The sequence below is a fragment of the Heptranchias perlo genome, chromosome 2, assembly GCF_035084215.1.
Source record: "Heptranchias perlo isolate sHepPer1 chromosome 2, sHepPer1.hap1, whole genome shotgun sequence".
Classification (NCBI taxonomy): domain Eukaryota; kingdom Metazoa; phylum Chordata; class Chondrichthyes; order Hexanchiformes; family Hexanchidae; genus Heptranchias; species Heptranchias perlo.
Window position 1 is genome coordinate 153,779,704 of NC_090326.1, and position 23,065 is coordinate 153,802,768.

The 23,065-nt window shown below is 39.4% G+C and overlaps 1 protein-coding gene across 10 annotated transcripts in view; it reads left to right on the forward strand.

Moving 5' to 3' along the window:
- The first annotated feature begins 856 nt into the window (after positions 1 to 856).
- kmt2ca (lysine (K)-specific methyltransferase 2Ca) overlaps positions 857 to 23,065 on the forward strand; it is a 424,137-nt gene continuing 401,928 nt past the window's right edge. For 9 of the 10 annotated variants that reach the window (XM_068008355.1, XM_068008384.1, XM_068008402.1 and 6 more), the window contains exon 1: positions 857 to 2,004. The gene's annotated coding sequence lies outside the window, so the exon portion shown is untranslated. Of the gene's footprint in view, positions 2,005 to 13,787; positions 14,011 to 23,065 lie in introns of those variants that run through there. The other variant, XM_068008364.1, reaches the window with a different exon arrangement.

Below are 23,065 nucleotides of genomic sequence, written 5' to 3' on the forward strand. Positions count from 1 at the left end.
ATCAGCTGAGGGAGGGCGGTTGGTGGTTATCAGCAGGAGGTTTCCTAATTTTCTTTTTTTTTTACCTTTTTCCTAAGCTCTTCATATTGCCTTTGGTCATCCTCTCCTTTATTGCTTATGTACTTTGCATATTGAAATCCAAAATTTTTAAAAAGTCTTGATTTTTTTTAAAAGGGTGAGACTTGTGACTTAACTGGTTCTTTCTACCTCACATGCCACCATAGCAACCTTTCTGCATTTGCAATGCTTTTCCAAGTCAATTTGCCAACGTTGGAGAGGAGAGGAAATTCACTGAGGTTCTTTCACTTTGATTTTAACATATATGATTTGTTGCACTTGGAAACAACACTCAGCATTTTTTCTTGGCGTTTGTGCTCTCTTGACAGATGTTGGTGAGCCGGCAGAACATTTTACATGGGTGGGTTAACAGAGAGAGAGAAAAAAAAAGAGAAGCCTGATCCATTGCGTTTCGAAATCCAGGCCTGAGTTTGCCATGAACCTATTGGCTAATGGTTGGTTCGACAGTCTCCTTACTTGTGTTGCTGGTTGATATCACTCCACGGGGTCATCAGAGTTGTTCTTACAGAGAAATATTTCAAACCAAATGGTTGGGTCTGTAATTTTTTTAAAAAAAAACCCTTCACAACCATCCTTTTAAACACAGTTTATTTATTTGTAGGGGGCGCAGGGGTTTCCCTTTGTTCTGCTCGTTATTATTTGGGGATCAGGGTGGAGGGGAGTAACTCTCTGGCTTGCTGGGGGTTGAAGGTACTAATTGCTGTAGGACTGTGACTGACAGAAGAGGAGGGGAGAAGAGAGGGGGTTGTTCTCCGGCTCTTTCCAAGATGGCCACCAATGATGGAGTAATGTAATAACTTTACATCGCGTTTGTTTGTTTTTTTTTTAGTTAAAGCGCTCCTTTACTCCTAGAAGAGAGCGAGGATTTCGAGTGAGGGAAAAAGTACATTCGGTCCTCTTCGTTTTTTGGAAAAAAAAAAGAAAATTTTATAATATATATATGTATATTTCTCGCAAACACCTTTGGATTAGTGCCGGGGAGGACTTCAGCCGTGCGTTGGGTTTTCTTTTCTCTTTCCCCTTCCCCTGATGACTTGTGTGTGAGGATTTGGGAGGAGGATTCGCCGGCACAACTACTTAAAGAAACCTCTTCGGATATTAGATAGATATATATTTTTCCTGCTCTTTCTCTTCCTGTCTCTCTTTCTCTTATATATAAATTATATATATATATATATATATAAATATATTTCCTCACTCCCATCTCAATTCTTCCTGTCACCGATTTTTTTCCCCCTTGTGTTTGTTTGTTTGTGTGTGTGTGTCTGGAGGGAATCGCCACAAAGTTTATTTTTTGGAAACTAACGTCGGAAGAGAAGCCTGGCGTCTTTCAACACGATTCTGGTGAGCGAGTGGAGGATTTTTCTTTTAATTTTTGGAAAGAAGTGTCTTTGAGCGACAGGGAGAGGAAACAACAACAGGGGGAAAAAAAAACGGACTCGACGTTTGAGGCCGGATTCTTCACACACATTATATATATATATATATATATAATTTTTTTTTTTGGACGTGGCAAGAAGAGAAAGCAAAAAAAAAAAAAGTGCTTGTGTTTTTTTTTTGGTAGGGGGAAGAAGAGAGAGAAAAAAAATCTTTTTTTTTTACAGCGAAGACTCTGGATAAATTCTTGTGGCCGCCGATTTCTGTTTGTTTGCTCTTCGCATTTGCTGGAATCCCTTTCTGATCGGAGGATAAAAAAAAAACTTATTTTACTGTTAAATATACAGCAACACAACAAGAAGAAGAAGAAAAGAGAGGCGCCAACGAAGAAAGAAAGAGCTTCGCTTTTCGGCAGGTGAATTTCAAATTTCATTGCAAAAATACACACACAAAAAAAAATATACCTCCTCAACAAAAACCGAGCGCCGTTTACCCCGATGACAGTTGAGGTCATGAACACAAAAACTCCGCTGTTCTAGGATTTAAAAGGTGAGGTATTTTTAGTTTGTTTATTCTTTTTCCCCTCTCTCTCTCTTTTTGATATATAAATGATTATATCGATATAGACACACATGTAATAACGAGGTGGCAGTGCGCCGGGTTGCGTGGCTCCGGCTCTTTTCAGGCCATTGGAAAAACGGGGAGGGGGGGGGGGGGGTCGTCGGGCGCCATTGTGCAACTTGCTCAGTCATGGTTTGCAAGCCTTGAAAATACGGACGAATAACAATCACTTATATATGATTTTTATTTTGAGAAAAGCACGCACATATACCATGCGAAACCTTAATTGCACCGTTGTCGAGCGAACGCATATCACTTTTTTTTTTGCAAATGTTTTTTACACCATTTTGTTGACTATAGAGGAGAGGTGGGGGTTGGGGGAGTTGATGGTGGAAGGAAGGGGAAAAAAAAACACAGACACAGACAGACACGTCTGGAGACAAAGCCAGGAAGCGGCTCTTGAGAAGCTGTCAAACTAAATTAAAACCAACTTTTATCCCCAAAAGAATGAGATCGGGGCGATTGAAATAATTGATCATTCTGGAGGGTTGACTGGGATTGTCCGGACGGTAAGATAGGGTCTGTCTGATGAGTGGCAAAGCCCAAGTCCTGATGTGTCCAAACTGCGCAGACAAGCTGCCAACTCGAGGATTAACCATCCAGTCATGGCGGATCCCAGTGTCTGTGTGTATGTGTTTTTACATAACAGTATTCTTAATCAACTTTTTTTATCTAGTGCAAAAATATTTCGTATGTTAATTTCCAAGCGAAATAAGTTTGATAATGAAATTCACATACCGAGTTAAGTGTTTTTTTAAAAAAAGCCATGTTTTATTTTTCACAATTGCTTTGACATTGAAGAACTTGTGATAGTATTAAGTTTTTGTTTTGTCCTCTTGTATTGGCTGGCATCAGCCGATTTCCACTAGGTAACTTCCAATTTCCGCTTCTCCGTACACTTGAGTGTAACAGTCTTTTAGTAAATTGTCATAATGTTACAGTGACAGGACTTTGCGACGCCAATCACTCTTCAGCTGAAAAATTGTCCTACAGCGAATTTATTATTTTTAATCGTGGTTTTATATTTGACCACTTCGATTTAAAACGCTTCCAATGGTCTGGATGTATCCTGAATAAATATAAGTATTCTACGAATCTGGAGCCCTCTTGCTCCTGTCATGTTAAATCACCAACCCTTTGAAAATGAAAATAAAGAAAACTAGACTGATCTGACGAAGATCTCATGCCACTTTTGAAATGTACTGCTTTTGTTGTATGTCGTTTTACTATGTATAGCTGTTTTTGTTTAATTATGAAAGGCTTTATTGACCAGACATGCAAACTACTGCAACTACCCAACCCATCAGGGCACGGAATAATCCAGTTACTGTCTTGTAATATGTCAGAATACAGATAGATTTGCAGCTTGATCTGAATTAATTTGTAACTTAAAGGCCTTTGTATATAATCTGTTTAGATATATATGTATTAAAATTAAAAACTAATTGCCATATTATATATCATTAGAAACTGATCAGTTTTATAGAACAACATAAACATAGACAACATGGTACATTAGACAAATGAACACCAAAGTATTCACTTCCTTAATAATTGCATGTCAAAATCATCAGTGTTATATGCTGGTGTATTTTGGAGGTCTTCAATGTCCGTTGTATTTTTTGTAGTTGGATTATGGTTTCAGAAAGAGAACAGTGTTGTGGAGATAGGATTGTTGTAGAAGAAGAGGCAATAGTGATGTCTGACCAATTGCAATAGACTTTTTCCTCTAATTTTTTAACGCCGATACTAAGCCTAACACTTGGGGGTGGGGGAATGTTCTGTGGTGTATAAGCAGTGCATTGTGACGTGTGTGAAATGCTGGGCAGCAGACAGTGTCACTGTTTACTTCAAGTTTCTGATGGTTCAGCATTCAAAGTAGTTGTCAGTTCGTGTATACAGCTTGGCATTCACTCTCTTCACTCACCCTCTTTCCTCCCTCCCTCCCCCTCCCCCTCCCCCTCCAATATACACACACCTAAAGGAAAAAACATGTTTTTGAAGTTGTCCTTGTTTCTTTTATCAGTATGGGACATGCTTTTTTGAGAGTTTTAAAATGTTAATTTTGCCAATTTAGATATCCCTTTTGAAATGTCTTATCCAGTTATTAATGTAGGACTTGTGAGCTTCATTTAAATAACCAGCACTTTCTCTGATGAGGAAACCGTATTTGTTCAGTGGTCTCAACAGCTGTCTGTTTTATTCTGGGAGTGGCAATTGGAATTAATGCCTTGGACATCCAATAACTTGGAAGCACAAGTTATTTGAGGTTGATTTTAGAGCTGGCTGTTTACAATTTTCTTTATGTTATATAGAAATATACACAAAAATGATCATGCTTTGTGCCCAGTGCTCTGGATTGACCTTTTTAATAAAGATGTATATGTCTGCACGCTCACCTGCCAATTTTTTACATTAAATGTTCCGGGGTAGAGTTTCCGCTCTTTTCCGCTGGTATTATCAGCGCAGTCCGGGCAAAATCAGCTGAACCAGTGTAAAAGATCGGGGAACGTTAAAGGGAAGCTACGCCCAAAAGTACTTACGTTTGTGTTTTCCACGATCTTACGCTGGTTTAAGATTCAGTTTGCCTAGATCAGGCCACGCCCCTGGTGGACGTCGCAAGATTCCGCTGGTTAGGAAAGGCTCTTCAAATTGCGCTCATTTTCTTAGGCGCACAGGCACTAGCAGGCACGTTTTAAAAGTCTTTTTTTCCATTTCAGAAATATTTAATTTTTTAAGAAACTTTCTAGTGTTCACCATTGAAACTGGTAAATGGTTCAGTATAGTTTTCTTTAAAGTCCTTTTTTAGTGATTTTTAAATCGGGTTACTCACAGGCGGAGGACTGGATACATTAAAAATGGTTATTTTTGGTGATCAACCCATTTTCAGCTGTATTAATAAAACTGCAACAGGTTGCCACTCTTAAATACATCAAGGAATACTTTTTAATAGAAAAAAATAAACAATTACATTCTATTACTCTACCCAATTGCGCTGGTCCATGGAAGATTTTACATTTGTGATTATGCAAATTAATTTTATTGGATACTTGAATTGTAACCTAACCAGTGCAGTTTAGAGTGCATTTTGGGTGCAATTTCCCGATTGTGCCCAAAGCGGAAACTCTACCTCTCTGTCTATCACCAGCAATATATGACGTAACTACAGTGAGACAAGTTTACATAGGCAATTCCCATGTCCATAATTATAATGGAAGTATATCTGAAAGTAACAACAGATCATATGATTTTAAAATGGGGACTGAATTACATCAGCGCAACCTGGTCCAATTATTCACTGCCGTTTTTATACCGAGTTAAATTTACTTCAATTACTTTTTTATTGTTTCCTGAAATGCTGCCTGATTTTTTTTTTTGGAAGAAGTGTAATTGAGTCCTGTAAGTTGAAACAGTTCATTTTTGGTTCTGCCAGCCTGTTTCGTGTCGCTCATTTAACTTCTCCTGGAGGCCCCAAACTATCAACTAAAATGTTAACTTTCAGCATAAAACATCATGTGATGGTAGTAAAGAATGGAAAAACTGAATAACTGGTAGTTCGTTTTTATATGCACAGAATTTTCAGATTAAGAAACAAGAGTTAACTCTATATCGCAAGGTGACTCGGTGAGATGAGTGATTTTAAAAATACACTTTAATGAAACAGATACATTAAAGTGTCACTTATACCACAGACGTTGTTCTAACTGGTTCAGCTGCAGTAAAATATCACCAGCTTGGTTAACGTGGAAGGTTTATATAAGGGTTTAGCACAGCAAAGATCTGCATTGTGTAAAAGATGTGCAGGTATTTTTGCCTATAAAATTGTATCCAAAATTATTTTCAGTGTACTTGAGAGATATTGGGCAAAACACTTTTCCACTGCTCCTTTTCTTTCTGCATGGACTTTTTGATTTTTAACTCTGCCAATAGAGGTTTTGGTTTCAACTTATTTGTTGTATTGGGATTTTTTTGGTTCGTCGTTCTTCTAGCAACTAAATTACCTTCTTTTTAAAAAAGTATCCATAATTCTGTATAATGAATGCATTTTTTAATTTGACATCAGTACTATTAGTGCAAGTGTATCCCTACCTGTTCTACCAATCTACCGGTGGAGTGTGGGGCAAAACATTTGTTTAAAGCTATCCTTCAGATGAATGCCTTTATTGCAATTTAGGCATTCTCCTTGTTCACCACTACAAAAGATATTTCGATAAGCCAACCGGCGTCTCCTATGAACTGAAACTTGCACTCTTATTTGTAATGAGTGGGAAATAGTGCCACATGACCCTTTTTATTTAAGGTATTGTACACAGGAGACTGTGCGCTGCCCACCACACACTTCAGTCCACTCTGAATGGTAGAAACTATTACACAATTGGACTGTAACATTCAGGCTAAACTAATAGATATATTGATGAGTAAGGCAGATACAGAGAAGCAAAAGACAAACAGCAAGTAACTAGTAATACAGCTGAACAGCCTTATGTTGAGACATTTGCTCTTTTTTTCCTGGCTGTGATAGAACCCTGTTCTATGTTCACCTGCCTAAACACTTCAAAAACATGAAGTAATCTCTGATGCAACTAATTTATGAATGCAGACAACAATGGCACGGTGAAGAACTGGCTTGGCCAGACGGCCCCCAACTGAAATGTAAGATATCGCAAGATGGTGTGTTTTTCTCCCTGATATCAAAATAAAAGAGGTTAATGGCTCAGCCATGTTTACTTGAAGTTAATTTTTAAAAGTCAGTGGACTATCTATAACCATATAAAAATGATTTTTTATTTGAGACAAGTTGAACTCTGCATCATTCAGTCCTCAGCTGATGTGTCTTAAAGCTTCCCACATCACAGGATGCGTTCATGTTACTGAACCACCTTCAGTAAAAGTCTGATGGCGCTCTCAAATTCAGTGTGAAGTTCACTGGACCCATGGCCAGAATAAAGCAACAGTCCATATGCCAGGTTGTGTACGTGCAGTCATTCAAAAGTTGCGATTGTGACTTTACAGACATTGCAAGCGCAGTTGCCTCCAAGTTACCTTTGGAACTATAACTTGCTGGTTAGGAACCGTTCCTAAACTTTGGGGGAAGCACCATGTAGATCAGCAATGTGGAAACCTTATTTGTTGCTCTCTACAAGTGGGCTGAAAGCTCAGACTGTGTGTGGCCGGAACAAAATGGTGGTCTGTAGTGTGTAGTAACTGTGGCTTGTTGGTGCTTTCAGACTGTGGAAAAGGAAGATCCTTTTTTGAAAAAAGATAAGCAAATAATTTTTCTTAAAAGGTGGTGTTTGGAATGGAGGGAGAAATAACATGTACAATTTAAACTCATAAAATATAATGTACATAGTTAAGGGATGAATTGTAAAGCAGTAATTCATCCTTGAATTGTAGAGTACGTTGATCAATTACTTAAGCTTTGGCCTGGTTTGTGAATCATAGAAAATTTACAACACAGAAGGAGGCCATTCGACCCATCGTGTCTGCACCGGCCGAAAATGAACCACCTAGCCTAATCTCACTTTCCAGCACTTGGTCCGTAGCCGTGTAGATTACGGCACTTCCGGTGCACATCCAGGTACTTTTTAAATGAGTTAAGGGTTTCTGCCTCTACCACCCTTTCAGGCAGTGAATTCCAGACCCCCACCACCCTCTGGGTGAAAATGGTTTTTCCTCAGCTCCCCTGTAATCCGTCTACCAGTCACTTTAAATCTATGCCCCCTGCTTATTGACCTCGCTACTAAGGTCCTTCCTATCCACTCTATCTAGGCCCCTCACATTTTGTACACCTCAATTAAATCACCCCTCAGCCTCCTCTGTTCCAAGGAAAACAACTCCAGCCTATCCAATCTTTCCTCATAGCTAAAATTCTCCAGTCCTGGCAACATCCTTGTAAATCTCCTCTGTATCCTCTCTAGTGCAATCACTTCCTTCCTGTAATGTGGTGACTAGAACTGTATGCAGTACTCAAGCTGTGGCCTAACTAGTGTTTTATACAGTTCCAGCATAACCTCCCTGCTCTTATATTCTGTGCCTTGGCAAATAAAAGAAAGTATTCCATATGCTTTCTTAACCACCTTATCTACCCGTCCTGCTACCTTCAGGGGATCTGTGGACATGCACTCCAAGGTCCTTCTGTTCCTCTACACCTCTCAGTATCCTCCCATTTATTATGTACTCCCTTGCCTTGTTTGCCCTCCTCAAATGCATTACCTCACATTTCTCTGGATTGAATTCCATTTGGCATTTTTCTGCCCACCTGACCAGTCCATTGATCTCTTCCTGCAGTCTGCAGCTTTCTTCCTCACTATCAACCATACGACCATGTAGCTGAGAAGACATCTGTAGATATGCACAGTGTTGTATTTGCTGGAAAATTTTATCTCTGTACTTTGCAAGTCTATGAATTTGATTCCCCTCCCTTGTAACACTTGCAAATAATGAGTTTCCATCATTCTTGTGGCCCACTATGCCATACAACCACTTTTCTTCTGAACATTCATGGCATGTGATGTGTTGCTCACTAACATTTATGAATGGAAATGAAGGGTGGTAAAAACATAGTCTGTTATTTTTTGTGTGCAATATACAGTGATTGAGTTTGCATGGCATTAAACCAACCTGGAACTTCAAAGAACGCTAACCACAGTAATGAACATTGAAATAAGTTTTAATAACATAGGAAACGGAGAATGATCAAAGCTGGAGAGGGTGGGTTTTTGTGGTTTAATGTGCTTTCCTTCCTGAAGTCTTTCAGAGGGTTTGTTGGATCAGCCATTTCCTCCTCCTTTCCAGCAAAGGGTATGGCTTCATCAATTTTGAAAGTTTGCTCATGTTAGCTAGACATATGTGATGTATTTCTCACTATCTTTCATGTACGTTTAGACAGTATATTTACTAGGCCATTCTACTTCTAGAGGGCATCACAGCTAACCTCATTGCCTTCACCTTATGTCCACACATATGCATGTTCCCTTACGGCCCCACAGCCATTCGGAACCCTGGCTAATCTTTCTGCTCCCCCCCCCCCAAAACCCAATCCAAGATACTAAGGACAATTGTCGGGTCCTTTCTGTGACCTGCTGAGGCCATCTAAATCAGTAGAGACTAGGGATTGAATTTGGGACCTTTCTTGTCTCTGTGGCTAAGTGCCATACTGAGCAATATTATTTTTATTATATAAGCTTAGTTTTGAAATGCAGGCTTTAAATAACCGGTGTCTCAGGCAGTCGGCTGACTTTTTAATTCTGTTAATTTTCTTATATTTTCAATTGTGCTATTTACTTGATTTGAAGTATCTGCATGTTGCAATATACTGGTGGGGCAGGCTTATTAAAATATTGTAATTGTGCCTAGCACAAACTATTGTGTACTGAAGTCTCTGGTGCAAATTTCTGGCACATACTGAAACCTTGACTTAATCGTTGTTGCATTTTAGCTATTACATTGAAGTCTGAGAAGAGACTAAGACAATTTAGAGCATGTTTGTACTACACCTGCTTGTATTTAGTTCTATTACTATAGCCATATTTTAGAGCACTGAAAGTGTCATATGAAAATATTATTCACTGTCCCAACTGAATACTGCACTTTACTGCTATATTGGAATCAAAAAAAGGCCTATTACCGAACAAATCAAGAACTACTTCACCTTGGAAACCACTGATGTTCAGGTCATGCTGTTTTTAAAAAAAAATACCTTCAATATAATTTCACATTTTTAAATAAGAAACTTCAAGATCTCTTTCTACAATCTTGTTTTATACAAAGCAGTAATAGATGTTAATAAATAGGTAATGATATTGCTGTGCTCATTTTGCTCGTAATGTTTCATAATTCACTTACACTAAGGTGCTCACAAACCCATTTAAAATAAATCCATTAATACTTTGCTGCTATTGCAGTTATAGTTATTTATAAATATTAATGCTGTCACAGTCCTTTTTTGCCATTGATAGTTTCACCAATAAAAATCTTACCAATCACCTGAAAAATCAGTTGCTCTCTGTAGTGCTCCACTACAACTTGCATTTATATAGTGCCTTTAAACTGGTAGTAAAATGTCCCAAGGCGCTTCACAAGAGCGTTATCAGACAAAATTTAACACGGAGTCACATAAAGATATATTAGGACAGGCGATCAAAAGCTTGGTTAAAGAGGTAGGTTTTAAGGAGCGTCTTAAAGCTGGAGACAGAGGTAGGCGGCGGAGGTTTAGGGAGGGAATTTCAGAGTTTAGGGCCTAGGCAGCTGAAGGCACGGCAGTAAATAGTGGGGCGATGGAAATCGGGGGTGCATAAGAGGCCAAAATTGAAGGAGTGCAGAGATCTCGGAGGGTTGTAGGCCTGGAGGAGGTTACAGAGATAATATAACAAGAACAGCTAGCGACAAATGAAAGCTTAGATCCTCTGGCCACATCATTCCAAGAACGTTGAATCATTGGTTTCCTGTCTATATTTTGACCTTTTTAAAAAAAAAATAGAATATGGCCCGTTTTTAACTGGATTTTCCCCACTGAAATAATCACAATAATAAACCTCTGCATGGGATTGTCTATACAACTTGGACATCATATGATTTGGGTATTTAAGTTAATGATCAGTATTTCACATGTGTGAAATTTAACTGTAAGGAGTCATACAACACCAGGTTACAAATCACAAGCTCCGAAAGCTTGTGATTTCAAATAAAGCTGTTGGACTATAACCTGGTGTTGAACGACTCCTTACATTTGTCCACCCCAGTCCATCACCGGCATCTCCACATCATGGAAATTTAACTGAATCAGGGTGCTCCATACATCACAGTAATTGAAAAAAAATTAAAAGATTGGTTTACAATCTTAATTTTATTCTCGTATCTTATGTGGCGTATAATGTACCTTTTATCTGGATTTAATGTTAACTTGTATTGCTTTTGTTATAGCTTAATGTTTTGCATTTTTTGAAAGTCACTTAGCTGTCGTTGCAGTGACGGTTTTGCAGCCCCTTTATGGTATGTTTATTGCAACTTTTCTGGAAAACAATTTTTGCAGAGGCTAGAGGGAAACTGATTTGGCAATACGGACTCAGATGACCAAACCCTGAAAAAATTTTGATCTGTTTTGCCCTTTAATTGTGTTTGCCATTGGTTGTTGAATAGATTTCTGCTAGGGCACTCCACACAGTTGTTCTTGATGAAGGATTAAAGGTTTGATGTAATCACTGATTACTTGAATCTAATCTGCAGTTGAGTACTATGAAACAACATATGTAGTTGTCCATAAAGTATTATCTCGTATGCATTATCATTTAGTAGTCAGATGCAGCCCATAGAAAATGTGGGTCTGTTGGGACTAATAAGCCACAGGAAAAAAAATGCTTCAGTTTAATAAACCAATATATTTTAATGTTGGGTTACATTCCTTAATTCATCACCTGAAAATGCTCCTGCTACTCGTACTTCACCCTTGTGATATATAGCACAAATTGCCCTCCCCAAACACAACCAAAATTCGGAAAGACAAATTCTATAATTGTATAGCTGGGTGTCTATCACAGTTCGAGGGGACATAATATAAACATTTCATAAACCAACCATTATACATTTCTGAAATCCTAGTGACAACCCTGCAGTCTCTAATGGAAGCAAGTCGTCCATAGAACAAATAGTTTCTCTTGATAGTAAATGGCAGACGAGAGATAATCATAGTTCACTTTTTGAAGTGCTCATGCTCAGTCTTTCCCAGTTTGAAAGTCGTGTAGCCATTTCACATCAGGTGGAAGTTGCTATTTAAGACTGATGACATTTTATCTGAAATTTTTTTGTTCCTTTTGAGAATGTCAATTTTGTTTTCTTGTGATGGTTACTGGGTTGCAGTGCATGCTGATATTTAGTTAGTTCAGAAGATTGAATAAGGCAGTACAGCAGTTTTAGTTGTGTAATTTTTTAAAGTACGTTTTGTACTGAGACATATCTGACTTGAGTGTGATATTGGTAACTAATGTTGTAAGTTTATGGATAGCTTCACTTAGGTGTGGTGACATTTCCCTGTTGACTACTTAATGAAGAATTACCAGCAATTACAATTATACAGTACTGTTCTTTTAAAATTTGGCAAGAAATTTGATGTGTGTGTGTTTTAAGCACATTTAAAAACCCATCTGAGCAAGATACCTGAAAATTGACAATGAACTCTTGTGTAGTGCAAGGTAAAATAGAGTTCAAGGTTGTGCTCATTCTGTTCTTGATAAACATTCACTGTGGTAAACCCAGCCAACTACTTATTTGCAGAATTAGGCTGCAAATTAGATATAGTTGGAATAGGAAATAATCTTAAGATATTTTCAACTTAAATTAACGTACGGCAGAAAAACTAATGGATTTCGGATTTGTGTTTAGCTTAAAGCTCCAAAATATGGCATTCAGTTAGCTCCTTGATTTTAAACTGCAACAATTCTTATATAGCGCCTTTAATGTAGCAATATGTCACAGGGTCACATCTGAGCACGGACTAGGAGGTGGACGGTGGCTGAAGGCACTGTGTAAGAGCTGGTGTTGGTAGTGTTTCAGATTGTGGGAGCAAGATGGCTGAAGGTTCTGTCACTGATGGTAGAGTGGGAATGGGGCTGCGCAGTAGATCCGTGTTGGACAAAAAAGTGCAAATGCTCAACTTCTGATGAAACGTCAACATTTTCTCTTCCTCACCGATGCTGCCTGACTTTGCTTAGTGTTTCCAGCCTTTTCACTTTTTGTTTCAGATCAGCGTTGGACCCCTCTATTATTTGACTTTTGGAGTTTTTAAGTAAACATTTTTTTCGTGCATTAAATAAAGTTTTACTTGGCGCATTTTGAACAGTAATTTTTAAAAAAGATAAACTTCTTAAAGGGCCATGACTTCAAAGTATTTTTCTTAATGAGTTGCTTTTTTAAAAAAAACCAAAGATAAACAAAATATTGCTGATCATGAAATTAAAAATTGGTTCTTGAATAATTATCGTACCTGAGTTACGTTTTGAAAGCATATCCCACAAGCCGATTTCTTTCGAGCACCAAATTGTAACCGTTTATTCAAATAACGTGCAGGCGATGCATGTACTTGCACTTACAAGATGTAAGACTTTGCAAAGTCTTGTAATGCTGAAATGGACTACACTATGAACATTTAAACCAAGCTGTATTTGGTTTAGATGGATCGTTTTTGACTCAAATACAGCAACAAAGTACTTATACCAGTTTATAATTCACAACTGGAGGAATTGTGTTCCTATCAAGGAACTAACCCATCAGAAATGGGTGCAGTTTGACCGGCACCGATGGGGTTAAGCTCCTCCCTTTTTCATCAACTTCGCGGCTATGCAACCAGGGCGCGCCCATAACTATATAACTTATTTTCAGATTTTTAAATTTAAAATGATGCAGTGGCTAGGATTAAAATGAATCGGTCTTGAGGAAACTAACGTTTGAGATTCTAGTTTCGTTCTCGCTCTCCGGAATACAATCAAATCGCAACGTCACGTATCATTTTTCCGCCCCCCGCGCCGAGCTGATTGGTTGTCAGAAGTGAGCTGGCGTTCCACGCGGAGTGTTGGAGCCTGGTGATTGGGTAACTCGGCTGTCAATCATGGAACGTTTCCCAAATTTTAGTTAAAAAGAAGCGTAGACCCAGAGTGCATTACTTTGTTGATACCAGCAGTCGGTGGGGTGGGGGAAAAGGCAGGAGTCTGGCTGGAGAGCAGCCAGGTGGAAGGGAGAAAGCAGCCAAGGTGTAAAGCGACTGTAGCTCGCAACCAACTTTCGATCACCGCTTAACATAACTTCATAGTCAAATACCGAGGGGGAAAAAAATGTGAATGCTGGAAATGGATATTAGGTCGGTCGTTCAGCCATGACGGTGAAGAGACGGGTTTACGTTTTGGGTGGGTTCCCTTCATCACGCCCATCGTGAGTTGAAGGGTACGTACCGACCTGAAATGTTAACCATGTTTTCCAGTTGCTATTTTGGATGTTTGTCTTCATAATTTTGGGAACGGTCCTGTGATGATTGCAAGAGCTTTGAAAACTTTCTTTCTCTTTTAAAAGGAAATTGTAGCACAGGACACGTTGCCCAATATTTTAAGCCTATGATGTGACTTAATTTGCAATAATGTCACTTTTGCATGATGTTATGACCACCTCCTCTCGCTGGCAACAGGAAAGTATGTAACAGACAAATTTTTAATTTGGGACGTCTATTTCAGTGTGTTTAGCAGAGTTTTAAAACTGGTTCGCTGAATTAAATTTAGGGTCTTAAATTTGGGTCCCAATCCCCGTACCCCCCCCCCCAAAAAAAAAGAGAATAATCTGTTGTTTGAGGGATTTTTTTTGTGTAAATGAGCCCTGTAGTTGTAACTTGAGTAGAACGGCACTGTATTGCAACATTGGGTACAATTTAGACTTCCTCACTGGACATGTTAGGGAAGCTATGGCAAAGCAATTGGGTGGAGCACCTGTGGTGAAAATATATATTTGCCAATCAAATCTAGGGGGCGGTGGAGAATGTGAGGCACATGTGACCTCCTGAGCTCTGTTTTTGAGCCCCCTCCCTGTTTCTGTTGTACCGTTTTGTGTGAAAAGTTTTCATATGGTAGGTTACTGTTAAGCCAGCTTTTTCTAATAAAAAGCAAAAGTCTGCAAATGTTGGAAATCTGCAACAAAAACGGCTTTATACTGATGTATAATGTACCAAATGAGAAATCATGTTGAAGACATCCCTGTGTAACTTTGGTACGGCATAAAATGACATGTAGCTCTTTGGGCTCTACCTTCCTGACTTGTGAAAGTCATCTTTTTACACCAACCCCCCCCCCTACATTCCCCCATTTCATTGTATAGTTTAGCATTTTAAAACGAAATGCTGAGCTGCAGGTCAGCCTGCTCTTGGATTTAATTGACAGTTTCAAAATATTAATCTACTTGGACATCTGTGGTAAATTTCAAATTGTTAGTTCAGAGACCTGCTTTATTCCATCTCAGGGAATTATTTTTACAATAAGAAGGAAAACCAGTTTGAGAGAGTTATGAGTGAGTTTAACAACAAAGCCACAATTTACATTTTTACCATGTATCATGGACCAAAAAGGATCGCACTGTCACTAAGTGAAATGGAGCTTGCAGTTGGAACAGTTTCTACGCTGCTGTATTTGAACTTTTGACAGTGTGATTGGTTTAATCAGCTGGACTGAACTCTGCACTTAGTGACCACTGTAGCATGTCACTGTATCCGAGCAGAGTGATTTTTAAAAATGTATTCAAGAGGATGGAAAGTAGTAAAGGAATACTTCGTACAGAAGTGCACTTCTGTCTGTCTCTCTCTCAACATAATGTTTTAGGAAATAAATATGTTTGATTATACGCATAGCTTGCTTTTACCTCCACGAGGACAGTGCTTCACTGGATGGCTTGGTATAATGGGAATCAGACTGGAGTCAATTCAGAACCACCTGTACCCAGGAAAAAAAATCATTATCAATTGGATCATGCTGTAAACTCAATTGGCAGAGGGCTTTCGGGGCAGAAGGATGGTTTGATTGATAGTTCCCATTAAAATGAGTGGAGCTGCTCCAGAACAGACGTGGGCAATCCCATTATATGTCAGTAGAGCAACTGCAGAGGAAAGTGGTGAAGTGAAATGTCAATCTCCATGGGGGTAAAAATAAGCTGTAAAATTGAGTATTTTTCTGAAGGATTGTGTGTGATTAAAACGAAGATGTGAGGCATTCTTCCACCTTTTTAAAATGTTGTTTGAGAAACGAGTATTCCTTCTGGTTTCATAATTCATCGCTGAATAATGTAGAATTATCAGATTTTTATGGTTGTTTTTGTCATCTAGAGTAGAACATGCTTGGTATTTTAAACTTTAGCATCTCAATAAATGGTAGGCAATAGAAAAGTTTGAGAGAAATAAAACGCTTTTTTAACTGCATTGCTACCCGACTAAAAATGGAACAGATATAAACTATCCGAGATCTCCAAGGTAACACAATGCAAGTACTCGAGTTTTTTTTTGTTTTGCTGCTTTGAGACCATAAATATATTTTCTATGATGCTACTATGCTGCATTCCTTTAAGCCATAGTAAATCTGCCTCATTTTTATTCCTGTTCTCTAACCTGCCCTTAGCTTAAACAATTCTGTATATATGAATCACATGAAGAGAAAATTCACTGAGGACTGATTCGATATGGTACTCATCCATTGGCTGACCTGACACCATAATTCATGACCAGTAATTACTTTCTGGTGATACACTGGAGACCATCAACAGTCCTACTGAAAATTTATGAAAGATTTTGGGAAAAATTGCACAGATTTTCCCTTGTATCTTGTGGAGAAATTGCAGACTGTTGTGTGTTAGTGCTGCAACATCTGATCTGGAACAGTTGAACATTTAATAAAACTATTTTACCAAGTTTTAAAAATTAATTCCCCCTCCCCAGTTCACACTGTCACTCCTCCACTGCCGCCGCTCCCACTCTCTCTCTCCCCGCCCCGCCCCCCCCCCCCCCCCCCACAAGGTCTCGGGCTTTATTCTCCTCTCCCTAGTTCACACAGGCACTCTTTATTTCTCCTCCCTGTCCTTTCCAATTCACAGCTAGTCTTCCCTGATTTCACCCTTATTGCTGCTCCGCGTTCCTATCTGATGCTGCTCTGCCCGACTGATCAATGTGTTGCAAGATCAGCATGCAGCATAGTTTGATTTTTCTCCCCAGAACGATAGCAGGATAAGGTAGAAGCTGTAAGAGGCAGGTTGGGGAGCAGTGCTGGGGATACTATTGCAATTACGCAATAAAATGCAGCCACAGTTTTCCAATGGCCCTCGTCATTCTAATGGTTTATGTTACAGTTATGAATTAAGCAGTGTGAATAATTGGACTATTTAGTCTGTCAGTATCTGGTGCAGTATGCAATCAACAAAAAGAGTAAAAGTAAAATCAACTGCTTCCACAGTATGCCAAAAATAATGGAGAAAGGTAATCTTCCATGAAGTGATCTCAATTTGTTTTACTCTCTGGGTTTATAATTGTCATTAATACTCATGTCTGATGATTGACTACCCACCCTGGCTCTTTAAAGGGACCTAGAGGGGTGGTAGATCTATTGGAAGGTGGGATTTTCCCCACTTAGCTCCAGGTAACTGTGCATGTCAGTACTGCAATGAACAGCATGATTCTGGCTAGACAAGCGGTGGAAATCTTACTAGTGTTGTATGCTGGTCAGCTGTGCAGTTTTAGGAGGCTATATTCTGAGAGTAGCCTGTTAAAGACTTGGAAGTCCCGAAGAATTGGCTCTTGCTGACCTGTGCCTAAGCTGTCTGAATAGGTAAGTGGAGTGTGTCCCAGCAGGGTGAGTTTGCATTCCATATCAGTAAACAAGAATTCTGCCTACATCAATATCTCAATAGCTCAGTGTGGTGACTCTTCAGCATGATACAAGTCCAGAATCCAGCCAATCCAGAAAAATTATTAACGCAAATGTCCTGAACCTTGTGCTGCTTTTGTGCAGAAGTACATCTCTAGCGCTGCAGTTATAGAATCATAGAAGTAGAATCATAGAAGTTTACAACATGGAAACTGGCCCTTCGGCCCAACATGTCCATGTCGCCCAGTTTATACCACTAAGCTAGTCCCAGTTGCCTGCACTTGGCCCATATCCCTCTATACCCATGTAACTGTCCAAATGCTTTTTAAAAGACAAAATTGTACCCGCCTCTACTACTGCCTCTGGCAGCTCGTTCCAGACACTCACCACCCTTTGAGTGAAAAAACTGCCCCTCTGGACCCTTTTGTATCTCTCCCCTCTCACCTTAGATCTATGCCCCCTCGTTATATCTTTGGGAAAAGATTTTGACTACCTTATCTATGCCCCTCATTATATTGCAGCTTTTGCATTGCTGGCACATGATATTAGCAAGAAGTGAAACCATTGACTGCAGACTAGACTGTAATATAATCCTGGTTTCTTAGAGTTAGGTTTCATAGGATGCCTGCTTAATCACATTACGATTCTATGACTGCTAGAAGCACCACCCATCAAGACACACTTGGTTAGGTTTTTTTTTGACTTCACACATCCGCAGTGTTTGGATGTCCTGGGGCTCAGAAACAGCTTCAGAATTTCAAAAAAGCTCCTGAAAAACAGAAGTATAATTCCAGCCGATATAACACCTATGCGCCCATTCACACCTCACCGTGCAATATAACCGCCTCCTAGCATTACCCATGACAGCTCCATTCTTTCTCCCCTTTAAAGTGCATCTTGAAGAGCACAATATTAAAGCCTTCCTCCATGAGAAGGCCTGACGGTGACAATATTCTTGAGTATTTGTGGAAAAAAACTCTTGAAAAAATCTTAAGTCTGAGTGCACTTCCTGTGAACTTTTTCCACTTGTATATCCCTCTGTTGACATTTATTATGGAAACTTGACTGTCGACGTGTCATGCTGTAATTATGCTCTTTCTCTCTCTCTGCCCTGTCCCATGGAGACATTGCAGCTCCACCACTGGTGGGAAGTTGTAATTTCAGCTGAATAAAAGTTTATATAGACAGTTATAAATATGGACATTGGAATTTATAATGGAAATTAAAAATCATAATGTGTGACTTTTTTAAAATGAGGACTGAATTACATCTGCTTGCCCTGGTCCAATTATCCCTAGCTCTCTAACTTAGTTTCATGTGAAGCGTGCACTTGTTTTTGACTGTATAACGCTACAGGAAATCGTTTAGAGCCTACGTATTTTGCTTTTTGTTTTCAAATTTCTGGTTGTGGCAAATCCTTTTTTTAATAGTTTGTTACTTAACTTACTCTTGTTTCTAAAGGAATGTTCCTCTGGATATAGGACTAGAGGAGTTGCATCCAAATTTGCAGTCAATACTAAAATAGGTAGAATAAATAACTCTGAAGACCAAAGGAAGCTGCAAGGGGATATTGATGAGCAAAAAAGTGGCAGATGGAATTCAATGCCAATAAATGATGTACATTTTGGTTTAAAACAAATCATTTTACTTTTGAATGGTAGAAAACTGGGTGATGTGGAAGAGCAGGGATTTGAAGGTTCAGGCTCACTAGATTTAAAAAGCAACTCTTGAAATGGATAAAGCCGTAAAAGAAAAGCTCACTGAACACTTTTATGGCAAGAGGTATAGAATATAAAAGTTGAGATGTAATGGTAAATCTATGTAAAACCTTTTGTAAGACCATAGTTGGAACACTGTGTGCAGTTTTGAGCTCCCTACTTGTAGAAAGGTGTTGCGGCAATAGAGAGGGTACAGGTCAGGTTCATTGGATGCTACCTGATATGAGGAAATGCAAATACAGAGAGACTTGAAAAATTGTTAGGACAGAAAAGACTACAGGGTGATTTAATGGAGGTGTTTAAAATTATGAAGGGATGGACAGTGTATATAGAAACAGTCCAGTGAATCGGAGGTCTAGAATGAGGGGACACATATAAGATTAAATGTAAGAGATTTAGGACAGACAGCAGGAAAAACATTTTTACACTGGGTTGAGAGACTGTGGAATGCACTACTGGAGATAGTGATTGAAGCAGAGACTATGCCAACATTTAAGAATAGGTTAGAGATGTGGTTGAATGAAAGGAGGATAAAGGGATGTGGGATTAGGACTACTGTTTTTGTGGTAGATGAGCATCAATGTGGACTGCTTGGCGGAATAGCCTGTTTCCGTCTTGTGATTTCTATACAATTCTATATAACCAGTATGAATGTTTAGATGCATTGTTTGTTTAGCAGAAATATTTTGGCCCATATGTTTTTCATTTGCCAGATACATCAGCATATCTTTAGTACACACTGAAAAGTGTTTATATGGGTTCATTTTTGGCTAACGGAAGCAGTACCTTCAAAATTGTGGGCATACAAATGTCTGTAGTGCATGCTCTGCAATGTTTTTAAAATGACTGCCATCTATGAAATTATACGTTGATCTCAAATTGTGACTGCTCTGTAAAATGCTAAAAATAGTTTTGTCAAAATTACCCGTAATTGTTTAAGGAGCTGCCAGTTCAAGAGTTGCTCTTGTGATATGCCTTTAGATATTTATTAGTTTAAGTGTAATGGGAGAAAAAGATTAAACTACTTGTTCTCTTTATCGCATCTACAAATTTTAAGAAGTTTTCAATATTCATTTGGAGAAGAAGGGCAAAGACTGAGAATTCTCTCAGACTTGAAATTAAGGCCGCAAACCGAAAGCTAACTGAAGTTCACAGAGCTACTGATTTACAGGCATTTTCAAAGTTTTAAAGGGAATTCAACAGCCAGTGAGAAAAGTTCACACTATTCTTCATTCTGCATCCTCTGGGCACCATAAGAGTATTGCACAATTTGACATGTTGCAAGGAAACCAGCTGGGCATGTGCATAAAAATATTGTCAAACATTACAGATGTGTGGTCTGCATATCTCATACTTCAATGTCATGTAAATCCCTAGAACCTGTGCCATTTACAGTTTGTTTTTCCTGTTCAAGTTGGTTTGCTCCTTGCATTGGACCGTCTGTCATCCAACTCTCCAGTCTGTCCACAGGAGTAGGTTAGGTTAGACAGAGTACCAAATATTGTTAATTTGTCTGGCTTGCTCAGGTTTTTGTGTTTCTTTTTCAGACTCCCCAGAAGATTCAAGTTTGACATCTTCAGAAGATGGGTTGTCCTTTTCAGGACAACAATATTTATGCCCTTTTTTTTTATTCATGGGATATAGGCATCACTGATGAGGCCTGTATTTATTGCCCATCCCTAGTTGCCTTTGGGACGGTGGTGGTGGACTGTCATAGAATCATAGAAGGTTACAGCATGGAAGGAGGCCATTCAGCCCATCGAGTCTGTGCCGGTTCTATGCATGATCAATCCAGCTAGTCCCACTGCCCCGCCCTATCCCCGTAGCCCTGCACATTTTTTTTGTTTCAAGTACTTATCCAGTTCCCTTTTGAAGGCCGTGATTGAATCTGCCTCCACCACTCCCTCGGGCATGCGTTCCAGATCCTAACCACTCGCTGTGTTTCTTAAAAAAAAAAGTTTTTCCTCATATCACCTTTGGTTCTTTTGCCATCTTGAAGTTCGTACGGTGAAGGTGTTCCGACAGTGCTGTTGGGTAGGGAATGAAAGGATTTTGACCCAACGGCGATGAAGGAATGTTGATTATATGTACAAGTCAGGATGGTGTGTGACTTGGAGGGCAACCTTGAGGTGATGGTGTTCCCATGCACCTGCTGCCCTTGTCCTTCCAGGTGGTGGAGGTTATGGGTTTGGGAGGTGCTTCTGAAGAAGCCTGGGCGACTTGCTGTAGTGCGTTCTGGTGATATGGTAACCAAGCCAACTAATCGTTGCTTTCTGCATGGAATAAAAAGCAAAAATAAAGCAGGCAGAAATGAAATATATTAGGATACAAGGGCTAAGGCACAAATTGGAATGTTAGACTCACTGCAAGTGTACTGTGAGCATGTGGTGTGCCATTTGGTAATGGTTGTGCAGTGCAGTACACCACCTGCACTAAAACAAATGAAGTGCTTCCATAGTTGGGTCAGCAAATCTGGCTATCTATGAAAGGCTTTAAATACTGTGCAAACAGAACATTTACTATTGATGCATAAAATGTTTTTGGCCTAAACAATGCACAAGTTGCAAAATGTGTTTCCAGTGCACTTGTAAGGAATGACTTCACTGTGTTTCCCACATTAGTCAATAGAAAACATGCAACCATGGTAAGGCTAAGAAAACCAGGCCTAGTGGGTGTAGTAGAACACACACCAAGACCAATTAATCCTTAGGAAATATCGGCAATTCACAGTGCTGAGCACTCTGTGACCTCAGTCATTGGGGGCTGAACAATATTGGACAACATGGAGCAGTTTTGAGTTTCTTTTGCTTCTTGGTGCTGAGAGTTCATCTGCACTGACTGCCATTGCAAGACCTCCATACCCTGAGATACTGTCTCTACTTACTAGAAGCAAATTCATTGTTCATTTAAGGACAAGTTACATTCATCTTGTCAAAGAATTAACTATCAGTCTAGTAACCTGTAACTCCCTTCTGACAAGGTTACCTCAACTCTGAATCTGCGCCACTTCACAGGACAATAGCACTGAACAGAACTAGGTACTTTTTGGATCATACTCTCAGGATAGCCAAATCAAACCAATCATATCCCTCTGAGGAGCACTGAGAAACATTCCGAACCATAACCCAATACTGAAACTAGCTTGGTTTTGTGCTTCTAGCTCCTCCCCCACATCTCCAATGTGGATCTAAGTAAATCGCCTCTACTTGCATAGGTAAGGACCCTTTGAGGCATCTACAGATTCTTATGGGGGCAGAGGATTTGAGGAAACTCAGATGAATTTGGCAGCCTAGTACCCTTCCTGAATAATATGACATGGAACCATAGAGGACTTCATAGAAAATTTACGGCACAGAAGGAGGCCATTCGACCCATTGTGTCTGTGGCGGCTGAAAATGAACCACCCAGCCTAATCCCACTTTCCAGCACTTGTTCCGTAGCCTTGTAGGTCATGGCACTTCATGTGCACATCCATGTACTTTTTGAATGAGTTGAGGGTTTTTGCCTCCACCACCTTTTCACACACTACGTTCCAGACCCCTACCACCCTCTGGTTGAAAACATTTTTCCTCAGCTCCCCTTTAATCCTTCTACCAATTTTAAATCTATGCCTACTGGTTATTGACCTCTCTGCTATGGGAAATAGGTCCATCCTATCCACTCTATCCAGGCCTCTCATAATTTTGTACACCTCAATTAAATCAACCCCATCCTCCTCTGTTCCAAAGAAAACAGCCCCAGCTTTTTCAATCTTTCTTCATAGCTAAAATTCTCCAGTCCTGGCAACATCCTCGTAAATCTCCTCTGTACCCTCTCCAGTGCAATTACATCCTTCCTGTAACGTGGTGACCAGAACTGGAGGCAGTACTCATGCTGTGGCCTAACTAGTGTTTT